The 14,731-nt window shown below is 41.5% G+C and overlaps 1 protein-coding gene and 1 non-coding gene across 3 annotated transcripts in view; both read right to left on the bottom strand.

Moving 5' to 3' along the window:
• Positions 1–1,428: 1,428 nt before the first annotated feature.
• Ugcg (UDP-glucose ceramide glucosyltransferase) overlaps positions 1,429–14,731 on the bottom strand; it is a 67,440-nt gene continuing 54,137 nt past the window's right edge. The window contains exons 11-12 of one of the 2 annotated variants that reach the window (XR_009227413.1): positions 14,550–14,603; positions 1,429–1,720 (exon numbers count right to left, since the gene is read on the bottom strand). The gene's annotated coding sequence lies outside the window, so the exon portion shown is untranslated. The remainder of the gene's footprint in view (positions 1,721–14,549; positions 14,604–14,731) is intronic. The other variant, XR_009227414.1, reaches the window with a different exon arrangement.
• On the bottom strand, positions 12,982–13,087 carry LOC124097526 (U6 spliceosomal RNA). The gene has a single exon (XR_006853264.1). It is a non-coding gene; the product is annotated as a U6 spliceosomal RNA (small nuclear RNA).

Raw genomic sequence — 14,731 nt, 5'->3', positions numbered from 1 at the left:
AAAATTTCTCCATTTTCTTTTAGCAGATTTGTAGTTTTCATTTTTCCATTGAAGTCTACGATTCATTTTTTTGGTTAATTTTTGGGTATAGGTTCAGGTAAAAGTCGATGTATAGATTTAGGATGAGGCAAAGAATTTCAACAATGTAGTTTATTGAAAGAATGATCTTTTCCTTATTTGAATTAACATGTCACCTTTATTAAAAAAATCAATTGGCCAAGTAAGGCTCAGTGGCACATGATTATAATCCCAGAGGCCCGGGGAGCTGAAGCAGGAAGATGACAAGTTGGAGACCAGCCTTAGCAAGTTAGCAAGACCCTGTCTCAAAATAAAAAATAAAAAGGGTTCTGGGGTTGTGGCTCAGTGGTAGAGCCCTCACCTAGCATGTATGAGGCACTGGGTTTGATCCTCAGCACCCAATAAACAAACAAACAAACAAATAAATAAATAAATAAATATATTGTGTCCATCTACAACTAAAAAAAAATAATAATAATTAAAAAAAATACAAAGGACTGAGGATGTGACTCAGTAGTAAAGCACCCCTGAGTTTAATCTCCAGTACAACAATAACAACAAAATCAATAGGTCGTATATGGAATGTTCTACTTCTGGACTCTTCCCTGTGTTCTGTTAGTTTACTTTTTTATTATTAAAAAAAACATCTCCTGAGCAATTGCTATTTCCTTCAGAAGTTTTTTAAAATCCTATAGTTGTAAGCAATATCAAATCAACAAGGCAATTTGGGGGCTTTTCCTTCTGACTGGGGAAAGCAGTGGGGTGAGTCTCCAACTTCTGTTACATTCCAGTTTGGGTAAAAGACAGCCATGTTGGTGGAAGTCTGTTTAGGGAGATGCTCATGGTAATTGTGTTTTGTTGATTGGCATGTATTTCACCCCTGCCTCCTCCCCACCTGTCCCACACAATGCTTCTGCTCTGCAGCTGCCTTAAAGACCTATTTAGAGTCAAAGCAGTGTCAAATCAACGAGGGAAGCTACTTGTTGGTGATGTCTTATGGGGGAAATCATCCCAAATGTGGTAACCCACAACTCCCCCATCTCTATATTGGATAGTACTATTGGGACCCTCAGAATTTTTTCCCCTTACCAAGAACAACAATGCTTACCAACTTGAGTGCTGTACTTTGACTCTTAGCACCAGTTTAGAGTTTGGTACAAACTGAATTGCATCTGGTCAGTATTCTCAATATGTAGAAGACTGGGCCTTCTCTATTTTGGATATTTTTGTTTATTTTAATGGATATGGACAGGGAGGGACCTTGGAAATGGACATTTAAACTACCCAGAAATTTTCATCGAATATATTTTTAACTTCAATTATTTGTTGATTTTCTCATACATTCTATTTTCAATGTAACCTTAGGTCAGTTAAAATTATCAACTGAGTGGTTTTTTAAAAAAAACTGGTAAGATTTCTTTAATCTCATATTCTGTGGGAAGAACAGTTTCCTTTCCATTGTGTATGTAGATTCCTGGGAAGTTTCTGCAAGCTTCGGTGGTCACTTCTGGCCCCAAGTTCAAGTTTCACTTCTCTAAATCCTCTTGGTTTCACTTACATTTCACTTCCTGAAGCTGTTCTCTCTCTCCCATGGCTCAGCTTCTGTTTTGTGATTCTTACTTCTGAAACTGTCTCCAAAAACTTCAAAAACTTCACACAGGCATTTTTGGGTAATTATCAGCTTTCCTCTGGGTTTGAGATGCTGCAGGTGGAGTGGGGGTTACATAGTCAATTTTCTGGGCCTCCGTCTCTCCCGGCTTCCAGTTTCCTTTCCTCTTAGAATTCCCCACCCAGATCAATTCCCCTTTTCTACCAGGAAAATGAAGGAAGACTATTAGTATCATATTAATAAACACAGGAAATTTACCGTGTGTGGGGCTCTTGAAACTACTTTAGACATACTGATCATTTCATCTTCACTACAATGCTGAGATAAAAACTTAATCATATCTAATTTGCTCTGCTTTAAAAAAGACCATTGAAAGAACTGGTAGACTTTGAAATTATGGGTATTCCTCCCCGCTACCCCTAGTTTCTGGGGAGGTGAATTGGGCAACATGGAGATTTATTTTGTCAAGGATGTGAAAAATGTCAGTTCCTTTACAAATAAACACATAGATATAGTCAATGACATTTTAGATAACTGAAAGTTGTCAGCTGAGATCACCCTGCTATTATAATTTAAAGTTCCCATTCTATAACTTTTACAAATGTCATGACAAATTACCTTCTCATGGTTTCCATTTTGCATGTCCTCTGAATAAATTAAATTATGGGCTATTACACAACACTTGGGCCTAGACGTGGAGTACAGCTATTAGTCTTGATTCTCCCTAATTGCACCCACCCCACCCTCCCACACACATGGTCTTCATCTGAGGAGATGATACTGAACACTTGGAGAAATTGAGGAGTTTCTGTCCTCTAATGCTAACAACTCATCTTTGAATATTAGATTCCATTTTTTATTTTTTTGTACCAAGCATTGAATCCAGGGGTGCTTAACCACCAAGCCACATCCCCAACCCTTTTTTATATTTTATTAGAGACAGGGTCTTACTGAATTGCTCAGGGACTCACTAAGTTGCTGAGTCTGGGTTTAAACTCATGATCCCCTTGCCTCAGCCTCCCAAATCACTGGGATTATCGGCATGTCACACTGCACCTGGCTAGTTTCCCTCTTAAAAGTCCTTTTAGTTCTTCCAGCATTGGGAATTTTACTGTTACTGGCCTCTACCTTTTCTCTCTTCCTAATTCTCTTCTATCTTGTTTCTGTCTCTTCCTCTTAGGAGTCTAAAATAATTCCTTTTGTTCTCTAAATGATTAAACTCCCTTCTTTACTCCATGCTTCATGACCAGGCTTTATAATTTGAGAATCAAATTTTTTGAGAATGAAATTTTATGCCTATAGAAACAATAACAATATTTTTTTCAACAAAGAGTGCTCCCTCCCAGGGATAAAGTTTGGGACCACCTGCTGAGACAATTTTTAAGCATCTACAGAAGACTTTCTCCTTGTTACATAAAAAATGAAGGTTTGATAACTTCAGAAAATTTACAACTCAAGAGTCACAGGTTGAGTTCATTGGCCCTGCTTGCTTTTGTGTAAGACATGAGAGAGGTCCATGTCTTACACAAACTAGAGGATAGAGGTTGGGGCATATCTGTTGTGCTTTGATCAGGCAGAATTAGGGCTAGACCTTGTACATGGGAATCTTGAGTAGCAAGAGAAGGAAAGGGGAGAGTTTATATAACTTATACAACTTTTGATTTACCAATAGTATAAAACTAACATTTTTATATGTGATGCATGATGGCATAATGTAGTATGCTTGTAAATACATTAGTATTCTGAAAACAGATCTAGAAGAGAGAGGTCTTCAATGAGACTGAAAAGGCTCATTGTCCATACACTGTTCAATATGCTATATAAGTGAGATAAAATTGAATAATTTAATAAATAACATTGGAAAAGTGGGATAGCCATTTTTTTAAAAAGTGGCATCACTTGGCATTTACTAGAAGAATATATAGATGAATATTTATGTAAATCTTAAAGTAGGAAAGTCTTTTCTAATCATGGCATAAAAAACACTAAAACACTAAAACTGCCACATCAAAGTAATTCCCAGAGGGCCTTAAGGAGCCAGCAACTAACAGGGAGTATGGGTGTCACCCAGAAATGGAACAGTCTAAAAGCTGAGAGCATATTCACAGGCCCAGATGTGTCCTGATAAGGTAGCCCCAAAGGGAGGGGACGTTCAGAGGAAAAGGGTAGAGACAAACACAAACAACTGAAAATACACACGCACACGCCCCTTCGCGCACGCATGTGCGTGCGCATGCACACACACACACACACACACAGAGCCTTATAAACCACAGAGGCACTGGACACAGGGCATCTGGGCCCATTTTTCACTACTAGGGGCAGAACACCAACAGAACCTAGAGACTCAAAGAATCCCTCAGTCCTTCACACTGTTCAGAGTTGAGACCTGGAGAAAAATCCTGGAAAAATGCAGGGATACCTTGCGCTGTCACAGAAAAGAGAGATCATGTGACCTCTGTGAAAAAAGAGATAATACATATAGCAGGGTTAGGGTTGTGGCTCAGTGGTAGAGCGCTTGCCTAGCACGTGTTCAATTCTCAGCACCACATAAAAATAAATAAAGGTCCATTGACAACTAAATATATCTATATAAAAGATACAGCAATACATTAATAGAATGAGGCTGAACAAGGAAGTTGAAAGAGCTAAGGAAAGAAAGTGAGGACAAAATCTCCTTCCAGAACTAATACATATAACAGAAACACCGACTCAGTAGCCAACCTATGTGTGATATGAAGAATAAACTTCAGAAAAATCACATAAATCTCAGATGACAAGTCAGAGGAACCAAAGCAATTAGAAGAAGGAAGAGACGCTGGGAAGAGCCAGCCTACTTTTTTGACAGACACTGTTGCTCTTCAATGTAGTAACTCCTCCCAACCGCCTTCTTGCCTGCCTAAATTTACTGTATGGGATGCACAGGCAAAAGACTCTCTCTCTCTCTTCCTCCTTGAGAAGACACACACCTTTGACTTGAAAACATGCTGAAACTTCTCTGAGAAAATCAAGTTGCAGAGATGTACAAGAGAAAAAGGTGTGTGTGTGTGTGTGTGTGTGTGAGAGAGAGAGAGAGAGAGAGAGAGAGAGAGGAGCTAAATCACCACTCCCCATTCACATGTTGAAATCCTATTCCCCAATATCTTAGGATGTGTCTGCATTGGAAGTTGAGGCCTTTAAAGAGGTAATTAAGGCTGAGGCCATTTAATGTGAGCCCTAATCCATCACTGGTATTCTCACAAGAGGAAATTAGGACACAAACACACACAGACCAAAAAATCACACAAAGATGCAGAAACAACAGGAATGTACAAGCCAAGCAGAGAGTTCTTGGAAGAAACCAACCCTGCTGACACCTTGAACTCAGACTTCCAGCCTTCAGAACGGTGAGGAAATAAATCCTGCCATTTAAGCCCCTCGGCCTGGGGTTCTTTGTTACGGCAAAGAACACAAACTAATATAGTATGTGTTTGCGGTAAAATACAACTGGAAGAAACTATTGAACTCTAACTTAGCTTATTTTTGAAGGAATGGCTACATAAGAGACTAAAATTTCTAAATTATATAGTTTTGTTTGAAAATGTATAAACGCCCTCAGAGAACAAATAGGTATGTTAACAGGGAATGCAGGATGGGAGACAAGTTGGGAAACTCCTTTCTTAATAAAAATACGGAATTTTAAAATATGAAATAGAATAAAAGAAAAAACCCAAAATGCACTGATCTCTCTCTATGTGCGGTCACCAATTTGCCCCTGAGCTGTCAATAATGCAACTTACAAGAGCACGGTGTTTGTTGCGCAAGTGAGATAACAGCCTGGATCACGTGTTAAAAGGTACCTGGCTCATGTTGGCATAAGACAAGAACCCTCCACGTGCTCTCACACAGGTGACATTTCAAACATCCTTATAACTCAAGCTATGATTGGTCCATAGTGACTGGTTTTATATCAGCTCTCAGCATCACAGCAAGTGCAAGCAAAGGCCATGACCTGAGTCTAGGACCAAATCGTTCTCTCCAATTTGTCATCTGTCGGGCTTCACTTGGTAACATACCTATTTGTTCTCCAAGGATGTTTACATGTGTGATCCCAGTCTCCACAGACAGAGGATGGAGAAAGGTGGGGCTTCGAGAGCAGAGTCCCTGTTCCCTTCCCCCCCCCCACCTCTGCTTTGAAGGGGATGGCACTGAGAACTAGCTCTGGAAAATCCCAATATCTTCCCAGTCTGGGGGCAAGAATTGGGGGTGGGGATCATTTATTGCAAAGGGGAGGAAAAAAACAGAAAAATTAGGCAACTTTTCCCAATGTGTACCAAGCAGTTACTAAACGTGAGTCATTATATTAAGTGCTTTTCATTTATTATTTCATGTGATCAGAATATCAGCCCTGAGTGGTATAGTCTGTTGTGGCAACCATATTTACAAAAAGGGCAGCTGAATGTGAAAGAGGTTGAAAAACTGATCAAATCTCGCAGCGGACAGAGGTGGAGCCAGGATCTGGAGCCATGTATCCTGACTTTGGGGCTGATGTTCTTCTAACCACCGGGTCTGGTATCAGGAGGCCCCACATCAGTGCTAGTGCAGCCGCTTGCTGGATGATGGCTTTTGACAAGGCCCTCCCCTGCTCTGAGCCTCATTTTCCTCCTTAGTCGAGGGGTAAGCTTCACCTAGGCACTCTCGGGGGCCTTCTAGCTGGGCAGTGCCAGGCTTGGCCCCATGTCATCATTTTGGCTGACGGCCTGGGTGGGGGACTTCACTACAGATGGAGCCTTGGCTCCAGCACAAGATTTGGCTTAACTTCCAGAAGGCTCTTACCCCTGGATGATAGAAGTTGTCCCTGAAAAAGATCTGCAGAGAAGGGTTTGTCTCCTTCATAGGCGAGCTATGCTGCAAGATCTTGGGGCAGCTTTTAGGATCCTCCCTACCTCCTTTACCATTCTTGGCCCTACTCCTGCCTCTACTTTTGACTCCTCTGCCATTCCATCAGCACTGTCCTGCCCCTCAGTGGTGACAGGTGATGACAATAGAGGGACAACTGCATTTCCAGACCACGAGCTCTGTCCCAGGCCTACCTGAAATTCCAGGCATTAGGACTAGGAAACCTGTGCTGGGCAGATCCCTATTCAGGAACTACTTACCAATACTACCACCCATCCAGATCCTGACCCAATTTCACAACCTAGTTAATTGTACCAATCCATGCTTTTTCTGTTTCTTTCTAAATAGTGCTCTAGGGCAGGCCATTTTTGGACAGAGGGTTTGTGATTGGTTTTCTTCAACATCACTCCTGCTAAAATCTCTCTTCATTGCTTACCCAAATCTACTAGAAAAGGGTGATAGAATTAAGGGGGCTATGATTGAAATTCTTTGTATCCAGAAATCTATGTATAGCATTTTAGGACAAGAGAAGTCCCAGAGATGAAACAAGAATAGTGGAGTATATTCATTTTGTGCCTTCCAAGGTCTGGCTCCACCTACATTTCTATCTTATCCATGGCTGAGGCACCATAGACGTAAGAGCAGTAAGTCCTGTCCTAAGGGCAGTGACGAACCTCAGAGGCCACTTTAAACATGCAATAGTGTTCAGATGAGAAACAGAGACTAGGAGAAGGGAAGGGACCTATGAATCACTGACAGAGGAAGAGTCACAATCTAGGCTCCTGATTGTCTGAATGTCATTCTAAGGTCATTTACACTGCAGCTCTTTGAGGGCTGCTTCCTCCTGATTATCATCTTTCTCCAGTTGCATGGCTTGGAGAAGCCCAGTACCTGGGAATACGGGTAACATTTTGTTTCCAGCCTTAGTTTTCTCCGGGTTATGCATAGGTAGGACCTTTCAGAACCTAAAGTGTATTTTCTTCACTTGTTCCTTTTAATTTGGAAATTTTGTTTAAAAATTGTTTTGGTTAAATATCTGAACACAAACATTTCTTCTTTCTTTGTTGAGCAGCCATTATACATTTAAAACAATATACATGACTTCACTCTGCACTCACCTGGGTTCCAAGATTTTCTTTGGCTATGGATAAAAGACCAAACCCTGTTTGCTGACTTTACAGCCTTCCAAGGTCTGGCTCCACCTATATTTCTATCTTATCTATTTCCCCCCACCCCCACACTGAATGACATTCTTCTCTGCAGATACATTGGCCTTATCACACCTCTCAACTTTTTGATCACATGAAATCTCCTCTGCCTGTGATGCCACCCACCCCCTTCATGTCTTTACACTGTTCATGCTTTTCAAGGTCTAGTTTCAAAGTTCCTCCTCCTTGAGACATTCCTCAAACTGGGAGTGATCCCTCACCTACCTCTGGGTTTCATTGCACCTTATCAATTCCTTTCCTGCCACTTCCTAACTCACGGCATAGTTATCTAGTATTCTCCAAACTGGACTGTGAACTACAAGGCAGGATGCCTGTCACATGAGAAAGCTGGGATACCTCACAGCACCGGAACATACTGATGAGTAATGAACAGAGGGTACCTGAGTTCAGAAAACAGAGCCATCAAGGGAACATTTATGGTGGTGTGGGAATCAATTCCTTTAACGTAGAGACTCTATGGAAGTATAGGAAAGGGAAAAAAGAAGAAAGAACAAATACAATGGTTATGGGAAAGATTTGCAGGTTGCCCACCTAACTGGAGGGAAGGAAAGGGCAAGAAACAGCAATAAATAGATTCTTCATCATCTACTGAAATTTTCATTCATATAAGGCTGGAATATGTGGCAAAGTTTTGCTTTGCTTTGTTTTGCTGATAGTTTCATGGTGATGGGCAAAGGTAGCAGCAGTTAAGAGAAGCAATGGATTGGTTGTGGTGGCACCTGCCTATAATCCCAGCAACTCAGGAGGCTGAAGCAAGAGGATTGTGGGTTTGAGGTCGGCCTCAGCAACTTATCAAGGCCCTAAGCAACTTAGCAAGACCCTGTCTCAACATAAAAATTTAAAAAGGGCTGGGATGGGAAGTTATACTCCATGTGTATATGATAAGTCAAAACACATTTTACTGTCATGTATAACTAAAAATAACAAAATTTTTAAAAGGGGCTGGGATTATAGCTCAGTGGTAAAATGCCTCTGCGTTCAGTTCCAGTACCAAAGAGAGAGCAAGGGAGAGGGAAAGAGAGAAGCAGTGATGGAGAAGCAATACTGATTGACAAGAGAAAGGCTTGAGGTATTACTGAAGCATTTTCCTCAGAGGAAGTAGGAAAGCAGCAATGCACTTTTTACTGTGATAAAGTGAGTTGTTCTCTGGAAGAAATAGCATTGATTTTTGAGTTAGAAAACATGGTGGGTGTTGAGATTGGAATGAGGTGGACCTCTGGTTTCAAGAGTTAGGATACTGAGATTGTAGAGAAAGGTAGTTCCAGGTGGAATGGTTGGCTAAATTTGGCACTCTCTCCAGATGTAGCATTCTTAATGCTATGAAGACACTTTGGAAAGAGGCTGTGTGTGCACCCGTCACTGAAAGATAGAGCTGGGGAACTGGAGAGCTCCCCCATGGATGTGACTGCAGTGAGAGTAACATTATCTCTAGGTGAGTATCACTTTCTCCCACAGCATGTCTTGACAGCCAAAGCACTTTCTTCAGTGGTCAAGGTCCTCTAAAGTTCCAGAACACCTTATATTGGTGAAAGTGGTATCTGAGTCTCCATTAAACATCCAGAACTGTGAACATAGCAAGTACTGGGCTTTCCAACCGCTAAAGTGAAAGATTGCAAGGGAGAAGGAGGTTTGGGATGGGCTAGTGCATGAGTTTTATGTTGTTGCAATAACAAAATTACCATGAACATGATGGTTTAAAAGTACGAATTTATTAGCAAGTCACAATGGTACATGCTTGCAATCTCACTTCCTTGGAAGACTGAAGCAGGAGGATCACAAGCTCAAAGCCAGCCCATGCAATGGAGCAAGACCCTTATCACAAAATAAAAGAAGAAGACTGGGGATGTAGCTCGGTGGTAGAATGACCTGGGTTCAAGCCTCAGTACCACAAAAAGAAAACACCCTCACAAATCTGTTATCTTACATTTCTAGAGGTCAGAAGTCAGAAATGGGTCTCACTAGACTAAAATCTCGGTGTCAGCACTACCGTTTTCCTGCTCGAGGCTCCAGAGGAGAATCCATTGTCTAGTTTTTTCCAGCTTCTAGGGGCCCTTTGTACTCCTTAGTCTGTGGGACTCTTTCTATATCTTCAAAGCTCAAAGTATAGCATCTTTCGATATTTTGTGTATCTCTCTTCCTCATTTAAAGGAGCCTTGGGACTAAATTGGGCTCACTGGGATAATCCTTTATTTTAAGATCTGCTATTAGCAAGTTTAATTTCATGTGAACCTTAGCTCTTCCTTGCCATATAACAACAGATTCACATGGACCATACCATTTCCCTCCAGACACTGGAACATGGACATTTTTGGAGGAAGGCATTATTCTTCCTTTCACTGTTGGGGAAAAAATAATTTTGTTCCCTGGAAGTGTGGAGAAAAGACATTTATCTTTATTTCCTTTCTATCTCCCTGATCAAGTAGAAAGATATTCAGATCCAAAAGAGAAAAATCATACTAGATGGAATCAAAGCTGAAGATGAATGAAGAGTCACAATAAATTCTAGGCTCCAGGGTTGGATTAAAATTTGCCCCAAGGTACTGAGAGAATTTAGGAATGAAATTTACAAATTGCTCATGGAGAACTTATAGGATTTATGGAGAATAATAAAAGTGTTAGAAGATTAGAACGGGGCAAACATTGGTCAGTGTCTTAAAGAAGTTAGATCTCATAAATTAAAGGTGAATGAGTTTATTGTTGTTTCTGGAAATAATTCTGAATGAAACATGAAAAGAATGGTTTCTGAGCACCCCAAAGAGCCCTTTACAACTACAAAACAACATGGGCTCACTGAGAATAAATCATACCAGACACATGGTGTTCCGCCCTTTCACATGGTTCATCCATGGTGGGTCTAGAGGGGAGGTAGATGCTGCATTACCAGACTAAGGACCCCATGAGGATTTGCTGAGGCAGAGACAGTTATCAGTGTGTGCTGGAGTTGGCTTATGCTGGTTCACTAAAGTTGATCATGCACATGAATCTTTTGCCAATTCCATGTTCAACGACACCATACTGGTAGTTTGAAATCTGCCATATTGGAAGTAGTTATTTCCCAGAAGTCAGCAAACATGACAAACCAGGGCTTTTCTTCCTGGGTATTTGGTTGTTAAACATTTACCACCACAGCCCTGCCTGCTCTACAAGTGTCGGGTATGGTGCCAAGACCCAGAAGGTGCTCAATAAATGTTTGCTGAAGAAATAATAACTTGAACAAGAAACTAAACAAAGTCTTCCATAATAAAATTGCAGTTACAATAAAGACATCTGGATACTAGTGCAATAAAAAAAATTAAAAGAAAAATGCAAACAAGAATGAAAAGAAATAAGGAAAAAAGAAAAATGATTCAATGTCAAGATGAAGGGAACTTTCTAAGAGGTGAAGACAGAGCTCTATTTTGGCCCAATGAGTCTTGTGTGATCTTTATCATTCTAAGAGAATGTTGTATGATACAAAGAAGTCTTCACCCTCCTGAATGATAAACAGAATCTAGCAAGATGAAATCTCACAAGGGTAAATATAAAGTCCTGCTCTTAAGTGAGAACTAAAACTTAACAACAAAAATTGTGCAAGGTCAGGATGGAGTAGGGACAGGCAGGATGAGGTGTGAAAAGTGAATCTCACTACCCCAGCTGGTCAGATGATGGCAGAGCATGGTGCTCAGAACCAGCTACATAGCTGAGCATTCAAACAGTGACTTGAGTGATGGGAGATGCCGAACTCATCCAGCGAGGTGTTGGAGGAATTCAGGAGTGTTGTCATTGGAGAAGGAAAGAGTCCAGAGGATATGAGGTTGACAACAGATATTTAAATAACAGGGCCATCACCCTGTGGAATTTTAGGGTGCACCATTTTATGTCAGAGTCTATGTTGAGAGTAACCCTGGAGCCGAGCAGGATATAGTCTGCAAAATCAGCAGGACTAGTCCTACTTGAGCACAGCATTGCTGTTTCACATAGCAGAAGCCCCTGAGAGCTATATTTCAGCTCAATATCAGGAAGAATTTATAACTCCTAAGGAGAATTCCCTTGCCTTGGATGGATTCAGAGCAGAAGATGGATGGTCACACGCCTTGGGTGTGGGATGGGGGATTCTGGCAACAGAAAAGCAGGAGGGTTTTGTTGGATAACTTAAAAATCCTTCCAACTCTGACGTTCACTAATCTCTGTTGTGGACTATCATTGACGGGCTTTTACTTGTGCTAGGTATTCTGTTAGGTGCTTTATATACCTGAATTAATTACCTGCTTCATATACCTGTTGTAATTTAATCTTCTGAAGAACCCTACAAAGTGAATATTATTTTACAGATATAGAAATGAAGAGCCAGAGATTAATTCTTGGTCCATATTGAGAAGTTCAGCCAGGATTGAGACCTGGGAATATTTGACTCCTTGATTTTTTTTATTAGTTGTTCAAAACATTACAAAGTTCTTGACATATCATATTTCATACATTTAATTCAAGCGGATTATGAACTCCCATTTTTACCCTATATAAATATTGCAGATTCACATCGGTTACACATCCACTTTTTTACCTACTGCCATACTAGTGTATGTTGTATTCTGCGGCCTTTCCTATCCTCTACTATCCCCCCTCCCCTCCCCTTCCCTCCCCTCCTCTCCCCTTCCCTCCCCTCCCCTCCCCTCCCTTCCCATCTTCTCACCCTACCCCATCTACTGTAATTCATTTCTCTCTCTTGTTTTTTTCCCCTTTCCCCTCACTTCCTATTATATGTAATTTTGTATAACAATGAGGGTCTCCTTCCTTTACCATGCAATTTCCCTTCTCTCTCTCTTTCCCTACCCCCTCTCATCCCTGTTTAGTGGTGATCTTCTTCTCATGCTCTTCCTCTCTATTCTGTTCTTATTTGCTCTCCTTATATCAAAGAAGACATTTGGCATTTATTTTTTAGGGATTGGCTAGCTTCACTTAGCATAATCTGCTCTAGTGCCATCCATTTCCCTGCAAATTCCATGATTTTGTCATTTTTTAGTGCAGAGTAATACTCCATTGTGTATAAATGCCACATTTTTTAATCCATTCATCTATTGAAGGGCATCTGGGTTGGTTCCACCATCTAGCTATTGTGAATTGTGCTGCTATGAACATTGTTGTAGCAGTGTCCCTATAGCACACTCTTTTAAGGTCTTTAGGGAATAGTCCAAGAATGGGAATAGCTGGGTCAAATGGTGGTTCCATTCCCAGCTTTTCCAAGGAATCTCCATACTGCTTTCCAAGTTGAAAAATATGGAACGCTTCACGAATTTGCGTGTCATCCTTGCGCAGGGGCCATGCTAATCTTCTCTGTATGTTCCAATTTTAGTATATGTGCTGCCGAAGTGAGCACTGACTCCTTGATTTTTCCTGGACCATTGGGTATGGGAGAACTTGATTCTTCCTGGACCATTAGGGATCCTCAACTACCTTAGGACTTTGGGTTAGCAGTGTGACCAGTGTCAATACCAGTACTACAGTCAGGGAGACTTTGGGAAGGAGTTTTGCTGCAAAGAACATAAAACCCTGGCTTTGGTCACAATTGACTGGTCGGTGGAGGCCCTATCTTGGAAGTAAGACTTTTGCCAGAGCTGAAAACTCTGAGGTTGAAGCCTTCCTCCTCCAGCCCTAGGATACATAATCCATAGAACCAGATTCTTACTGTGCACCTTCCACTGGGTAGTGATCACAAATTCACAATGCCCTGAAGACAATGAAGATGCTCACAGAATCAAAGTCCCTGACTGAATCCCTGCTTCAGATCAAAGGATGTGAGCCAGGAGTCTCTTTATCTTGCCTCCCCACCTACTCCACTGAGACTCAGGTGTTGACGGTAACTCTGGGTTCACAATCAGGATTGCTCATATAGGGCCAGTGGCAGACTGGAGCCAGTTCCTGGGAGCAGCCAAGTGGCCGATGTCCTAGGAAGCATGATCTTTGACTCATCCATCCTTTACGCAACTAATGAGCACTGCAGAGCTTGGGTGTTCACAGTGTGTCACCACGCACAGGAGCCACACCTCTCTGTTGCTGGAATAGCTTGCCTGGCTGGCTCCTGAAGCATTGGAGGATGTTCTTTGAGTTAGAAGAACCAGTGCCTTCCTTATTACCTAACGTGCTGCATCGAGACTGCTATTTCCTGCCTGCCTGTAATGTCATTCTTGAGTGTGAGAATTTGCTATGGGCTGATATTGTGTCTTGGGCAATTACTTTGAATTTCTCTGGAAACACCCTTGTTGACAATGGCTCATACTCGCACCCAGGATTACAGTCTGCTTATTATCAGAGGGAAAACACCTGTCCTCCCAGTGACCACAGCTACAATTACAGGCAGGATTCCTATCTCTCTCCCTTCCAGCCTCTCAATGGCTCACTTTATTTTCTGAATAAATCTGTCTGAATGGTCTCCCTTCATCCAGGCACTCAAGTCCCAAACATTATTCTATTCCATCATCCCACTAGCACGATTCTTCCCACGTCAGTATAATTGTTACAGACCTTGGCACAGGATGGCTTGGCCAAAAAATCAGCAAGTGCTGTGATCTTTTCATCCAATTTTCATGCCCCTCCCCCTTAAATGAGCTGGGGTGATGTGTGGCCAGAATGGTGAGAAGGAAACTGGTAACAGGCAGCATCAGAAACTTAGCAAGACTCTGTCTCAAATAAAAGGAACTGGGTATGTGGCTCAGTGGTAGAGTGTCCCTGGTTTCAATCCCCACTACCACCAAAAAATAAATGCAAAATAAAAAAGGCTGGAGATGTAGCTTAGTGATAAATCTCCCCAGTACCAAAACAAACTGATAATAAAAACTCACAATACTTTCTCATCTCTGGCTCTTGCGTCTCTTCAGAGGATACCACTGGGGACCCTAAAGCAGAGAGGTAAATTAAATTGGGTCTAATTCTCCTTAGGCAGCCTTCAAATCCCTGTTTCACATGGGCTGCCTACTTCTTTCTATAGGGCTACGTGACTAACTCTCTTTCTGCACATGTGGAA

Source organism: Marmota monax, unplaced genomic scaffold (assembly GCF_021218885.2).
Source record: "Marmota monax isolate L192 unplaced genomic scaffold, Marmota_monax_Labrador192_F-V1.1 WCK01_AAM20220418_F8-fsc00020, whole genome shotgun sequence".
Taxonomy (NCBI): domain Eukaryota; kingdom Metazoa; phylum Chordata; class Mammalia; order Rodentia; family Sciuridae; genus Marmota; species Marmota monax.
The sequence above is the reverse complement of the archived record's forward strand: the minus strand, read 5'-3'. Positions and strand labels throughout refer to the sequence as shown.